The 6,000-nt window shown below is 31.0% G+C and overlaps 1 pseudogene; it reads right to left on the reverse strand.

Moving 5' to 3' along the window:
* Positions 1 to 2,814: 2,814 nt before the first annotated feature.
* On the reverse strand, positions 2,815 to 3,515 carry LOC125837753 (uncharacterized; annotated as a pseudogene).
* Positions 3,516 to 6,000: the final 2,485 nt, after the last annotated feature.

The following is a 6,000-nucleotide window of genomic DNA, read 5'->3' on the forward strand; positions in this document are numbered from 1 at the left end:
GGTCCTTAATATATTTTATTTGATTGAAATGATTCTTAATATATAACAAAATGTGTTCATTTTGTTTTTTTATCCTAAACTTAACAGATTTATTAAAAAAAATGTTAAATGTAATTATCGACCCCTCGTGGCTAACAAAATTCTCCCTTGATATCTTCTTTGTTAGCTCCAAAGAAAAATCCCATAAAATCTAACACTATTTTCTTTACTTTGTCTAACAAAAAATATTATTTTCTCTTGTTTAAAACAAAAATGGATATTGCGTCAGTAGAATAATAATTTAGAAAAGAAAAAATAGTAAATTTTATTGGAGAAACTAGAGAAAATGGTGTTAGATTTTATAGAGTTCTTTCATTGAAGCAAACAAAAAATACAATAATGATAAATTTTGTTAGTCAACTAGGGTCTATAGTAAAATTTAACATTTTTAAAAAAAAAATGAATATGTTAGATTTAGGGTAAAGGACCAAAATGAATATTTTTTGTCATACATTAAGAACCATTTCAATTAAGTGAAATATATTAAAGACCAAAATAAACACATTTATTATATATTAAAGAGTATTTCAATCAAATGAAATATATTAAGGACCAAAATAAAGTGTTACTCATACATTTAGGAACATTTTGGTTATTTTCTCTCCTAACTTATATGACTTTTAGCTTTTTCTTTTTAATCTTGCTTAAAATGAAAACGACACTATGCAGTATGAGTCTCATATTAATGTGAATTATATATCGATTCTTCTGCAGTTTAAATGGAGTCCGGAGCCAAAAGGACAATTTTTTTCTTTCAAAAAACTAAACGGCATATCAAAAAACAATTTAACCAAAAGGGCAAAATCGCTCTGTCAGGAGCGATTTTCTTCTGACAAAAGTTGTGTACGTTAAAAAAAAAAAGCAGCGATTTTCTCAAAAAAAGAATCTTTTTTTCTTCAAAATCGCTGCTATCAAAAAAATAATAATCTTTTTTTCTTCAAAATGGTTAAGAATTTTTTAAAAAAAGTTTTTCTTTTATATTTAATATTCTTTTATTATTAGTTATGATATATAATTCAATTTTCCTCATGCTTCAACAATTTTATTGAGTATACTGTCCGTTTTGTTTATCATTTTTATATTATTAATAATTAACAATAGACATGAATATAATAGCACTAGGCATGAAAAACGTTGCCCCTGCAGCGATGTGTAAGGAAAAATAATAATTCTGACTTTAATAAAAAAAAAATAATTTACAAAATCGCTGATAGGGCAGCATTTTTAATTAAAAAAAAGAAAAAAAGTTTTTAGACAAAATAGGGCAGCGATTTTTCGTCATTGTGTCAGAGGGAAATCGCTTCGTCAGGAGCGATTTTGCCCTTTTGGTTTTAAAAAAATTTAATGTGCCATTTTGAAATTTTTGACAATTTTTTTTGCCCTTTTGGCTCCGAACTCAGCTTAAATGTTTGTACCATTGAAATTAGAAGTTTGCAATTTATTTTATCTTTGTAAAAACTCATAAATGAGATTGTGGGACATGCCTACTGAACTTATACCTTAAGATACTAGTTGTACCTGGAATTTATGCTTACGGAGCTTGGGGTATATAAGTTGTGTCTATTTGAACTTATACCTCAAGACTATGTTTTCTAAAATGTTTGTCTTGCGAATTTAGATACTATTGAACTTGTGTTCCAAGATAAAAATTCGCAACGCATAAGTTTTTGTGATATAAGTAGGGGCGGAGCTAAGTTGGGGTTCGTAGATTCGAACGAATCCAATAACTTTTTTGTAGATTTTATATTTGTACTAGAAAATTTAATAAATATATATATGTATATTAACTCGTGAATCTCTAAAAAATTGATTAACAACATAGTGGTAGGAAACGAGGTTGTGGAAATGCTTTCCACACTAAAGTTGTGGGTTCCTCTATCATGCAAGAATAGTTGCGGAAGCCATTGGACGAAGGAGAAGAGCATGATACTAAACACATGATGGGTTTAATTTGTTTGTTGGATTGTATATATATTTTCCTTGAGGTGTTTTTCAATTATTGAAATGAATTCTTCTTGTATTAAAACTAGCCTCTTTGTCTTAGGTCAAAATAGTTAAAACACTCAACTTATGCTCAAGGCGTAAGTTCAATGATACAAGTTATGTTACAGAATATAAGTTTAGTAGTATATGTTATGTTTTAAAACACAAGTTATATCCTAAGATATAGGTTTAGTGACACAAATTACGCCACATGACATAAGTTTAGGCCCAAATTATGCCTATTGAGTTTATCATCTCTCAAAGCACAAGTTATACCTATTGAATTTATGTTTACTGAACTTGGGACATAAGTTATGCCTACTGAACTTATGCCTCAAGGCACAAGTTACGCCTACTGAATTTATATCTCAAACAAAGTTTTCTAACACCTTGTTTGGATGGTTATTACCCGCCGTATTGTTATACGATATTTGTTTTGATTGCTACTTAAATTCTATTGTATTGTAGTGTTTAAATCCATCATTAGGTAACTATGAAAAGACCCATTTTATATAACAATTGACTTGGTGTGATCGCATTGTTACATTAATATTTTCTTCTCATTTTGTCTTTAATTTATTATTTAATAATCATATTTCACCTTTTATCTTACATTTTCACAGTAGCTCTACCCCGTACCCTACTTTTCTTGTTAGGTCTATCATTTAAATAATGAATGTGTGACATTATGTAACAACGGAAAACAATACAATCTATCCAAACATTATATTCATTAAAACAACACAACACAATACAATAGAGTACAATGCAATACAACAAACATTTGTACTAGAGTTCCCTTGCATTTAAGCTTTTCAGTAATGTAATTACTACATTACTTGCGTGAGAGCCCCTGCCAAATTTTACATCCAGCCAAAGTCACAAGTCCCACTGCCTTAATTGCAATCCCCAAATGACCAACTGCACCTACCGTAGAAGCCACAGAGCCCACTGCCGCGGCAACGGAAACACTCAATTTACCTGCTCCATCTATCAAATCACCCATTTTACCTGTTGCGTCTACCACATCACCAAACCTATTAATTCCTTCTATCGCAGCACCAATACGATAATCAGACGATGGTGCTGCATCAACAATACCTCTAGGATCAGTTCTAATTGGCCTCACGCACGGATCCTGTAATTAGGGATAACAAAATTAGCTCATTCAAATTCAGATGAATTAATGTTTAAAGATTCATTAAAATTACAATAAACAATAAAGTTGAAACTATAGCTTGATAATTTTAAAGTTTAAATCTTCAATTCGCCTTTATGTGACACTCATACCTTTTTGTACCTGTACAACATGTAACAAACCTCGTCAAAAGTGGGGAGAGGACACTTTGATGATATTATTTGCTTGATGGACGAGTATCCACTCTTTGCAACACCATGTTTGAATCTGATATGGGAATGCCGTCTGCCGCAAGAGAATTGGCTATCACGGACTTCAGTTTTTTCACAAAGGACTCGAACTCGAAGGTCTCCATATCCCCTTCTCGTACCGTGAAATTGAATTTTCAATTTAAAGTATGAAACTAGTAAAGAACTAAATGTTATGAAATAAGATGAAACAAAGGGAGTATTATAAGGTCAACGAAAATATCACGAAAGTCAAAAGAAATTTACAACTCTGAATTGTTCAAAATCTGAAATTGGTGGTTGAAATTAAATAAGGGTTATTTAGGCTCTTTTGATGGTGGCTTTTAGTTTTTGCATGAAATACTTCTATTTTGGGGGTGATTATTAATTTTTGTCCTTCAATATAATGGTTTTTGATTTATGTGTAGTTGCTCCTTTAATAAATTTTTTTGAGTCAAAGTATCATTAATTATGACCTTATAATGTAAGGACGAGTTTTGTTATTATTAAAAATAGTCGTAGTAAAATCCAAGGTGTTGCTAATTGTCTAAAATGGGTCATTTAGTAGGGCTATGGTTTATGAATAGTAAGTAGACAATTTTGGATTTTGTCCAAATGAATATAGTTCGATAAATACAATACAATAATTAGCGGATAAAAACTAATTTTAACGCGGTGTTCACATTAAACTAAGCTTTCTAACCAATAAAACATAGGGAAAATTGTATATAATAGCAAACTATTAATTCAAATTAAATGCTATAAATGTAGTTTGATTTAATTGTACCCCATACCAAACTATTGCTATTTAACCTCTCTCCTGGTGAATCTAGCTCGCCACTCTCGTTCTCTCCCTCGTCTCTCTCGTTTTTTATACAAACGCAAGTGTATAAAGTGCGTTTGTGTTTGTATAAAGCGAGAGAAAATTGTATATATACATATATTTTTGTTCCTCTCTCTCCCCTCTCCTAGATCTCGCTCGCCACTCTCCCAGATATCGCTCTCTCACTTCCCTCTCTCACTTTATACAAAAATGCAAATGTATAAAATGCGTGAAAATTGTATATATACATATATTTTCGTTCTCCTCTCTCCCCTCTCCCAGATCTCACTCGCCACTCTCCCAGATCTCACTCGCCACTCTCCCACATCTCGCTCGCTCACTCGTCTCTCTCACTTTATACAATTGATCTTTTTGTATATGTATACCAAAGCAGATTATACAACGGCTTTCTTTTGTATATGTATAGCGAAATATACATATTTATGTTTGCTATGGAGCGCAATTATGCAAAGTTTACTATAGCATACAAATATGAATTTTGTGTTTGCTATATGTGAAAGTTGCTCTAAAACATAAGTGATATATGTGGTTTTTTTGTGAAGGCCTGGCCCTATAGCTTTTACTTTGCCCAATATCTATTTGTTGTGATATTCTTGTTGGTTTCCCTATTGGGCTGTGGCTGATCCATTACAAAAAGTCAAAAACTAACCTCATGAGGTCGATTTTGATTAGAAGTGATCACGTATGCAATAGAGGATTAGCTTTGTGTGGTAGTTTGAGAATTTTATAACCAAATGTGTAGATTATGTTGGATGATTTTGTAATCACGAAAATTGTTATAGCTTGAGGCATAGTTATGACATTATCCTTAAGGATATTTCACCGATTATAGGTGCATTCCTCAGAATTCAACAAGAATTTACGTCTCTCGATCTCTCATTTAATGTTTAGTCCATGTAGGCCGGGGTCGTTGTGAATGATTTAATTGGTCCAATTGTTGTACCTAAAGCAACGCTAACTTCTTATGGTTGATGCTCTAAAGTTTAAATGGTGCATTGCGTATCATTTCATTCAAAGAGAAATCAATATAATTTTGATGTATATATCTATGTGCGTCTCATTTTCATATATACTAGCTTGTGAGACACAAGTGTTATCTAGTCACTTGTGTGATTTTTTTTTTTTTCTAAGTGAGTTTTGTGATGTTATTTCTCTGGATATTTTTGTACCTGATTTTATGTCAGTTAATCGAATCATGTTAAATGTGTGTGTCTCGTTTGTATATTTCGTTTCAATTTGTTTGTCTAGTTTTGAATTGACACGAAGTTTAAGAAAGTAAAAAATAATGTTGAATCTTGTTGTCTTAAATTAAATATATGTCAAATGTATCAAAATTCAAAATGACCTTTAAACTTGTGGTCTTAAACATATCAAATAGAAAGTTAGAATTAAAGAGTTGTCAAAGAAAGGAAAGAGAAATTCATTTTTAAACGGATTAAAAAAAATGGGACAAACAAATCAGAACGGATGGAATATCTGATTTATTTATCATCTTTCGAGGGGAACTTGTTTGTTTATTTCATAGAGGTTTTCTCTTAAAATCTCTTGAGCAAGCATTCTCAATTTTAGATTCATCTGTTTAAACTAGGACCTTCACCAAGAAAATAAAGGGAAAAAAAGACAAACGGAGGTAGAAAAATAGAAGAGAAGCGAACTAATTATAGAAATATATCTATCTCTAAAGTTTACTAGTGATAAAACATTTAATAAGAGTAGAAAATTTCTTTAATATGAAATCTACAACATTTAGAAATAAATATTTCAACTAG

This window comes from Solanum verrucosum, unplaced genomic scaffold (genome assembly GCF_900185275.1).
Source record: "Solanum verrucosum unplaced genomic scaffold, falcon-dt-bn FXZP01000091.1, whole genome shotgun sequence".
Lineage (NCBI taxonomy): Eukaryota > Viridiplantae > Streptophyta > Magnoliopsida > Solanales > Solanaceae > Solanum > Solanum verrucosum.